The 746-nt window shown below is 45.0% G+C and overlaps 1 non-coding gene across 1 annotated transcript; it reads left to right on the forward strand.

Moving 5' to 3' along the window:
* Positions 1-269: 269 nt before the first annotated feature.
* LOC112739790 (small nucleolar RNA R71) lies at positions 270-373 on the forward strand. The gene has a single exon (XR_003170729.1). It is a non-coding gene; the product is annotated as a small nucleolar RNA R71 (small nucleolar RNA).
* Positions 374-746: the final 373 nt, after the last annotated feature.

Raw genomic sequence — 746 nt, forward strand, 5'->3', positions numbered from 1 at the left:
ATTGCCTGGTAAGCTCTGCTAGTTGCTTGGCAAACACCTTGTTTTGGGCTAGAATTGTATCAACATGGTTCAGCTCCATGACTCCCTTAGTGTTGTGCCTTTCTGATGCATAGTAGTACTCATTCTCAGCCACTGTCTCGATCACTTCAATGGCTTCTTCCACGGTCTTTTTCCTGTTCAATGAACCTCCTGATGAATGGTCTACAGCCTTCCTTGATTCATAAGAGAGCCCATCATAGAAGATGTGCAATTGCACCCAATCATGGAACATGTTTGGTGGGCATTTCCTTGTCAAGTCCTTGAATCTCTCCCATGCCTCGTAGAGAGTTTCACCATCTTGTTGTCTAAAAGTCTGGACCTCAGATCGAAGCCTATTGACCTTTTGTGGAGGGTAGAAACGTGCCAGAAACTTGCCTTCCACCTCATCCCATGTGGTTAGACTCCCCCTTGGGAATGATTCCAGCCACTTAGCTGCCTTGTCCCTAAGTGAAAATGGGAACAAGAGCAGTTTATAGGCATCTTCCTGGACTCCATTGGACTTCACAGTGTCACAAATTCTCAGGAATTTTGTGAGATGTTGGTTTGGGTCTTCGTTAGCACTTCCTCCAAAGGAACAATGATTTTCTACCAATGATATTAGCTGTGGCTTGAGCTCAAAATTGTTGGCCTGAATGGGTGGTTTCTGGATGCTACTACCACAATTCCCAGAGGTTGGGTTTATGTATGAACTAAGAACCCTCCTCTCA

The sequence above is a fragment of the Arachis hypogaea genome, chromosome 13 (genome assembly GCF_003086295.3).
Source record: "Arachis hypogaea cultivar Tifrunner chromosome 13, arahy.Tifrunner.gnm2.J5K5, whole genome shotgun sequence".
NCBI classification, from domain to species: Eukaryota; Viridiplantae; Streptophyta; class Magnoliopsida; order Fabales; family Fabaceae; genus Arachis; species Arachis hypogaea.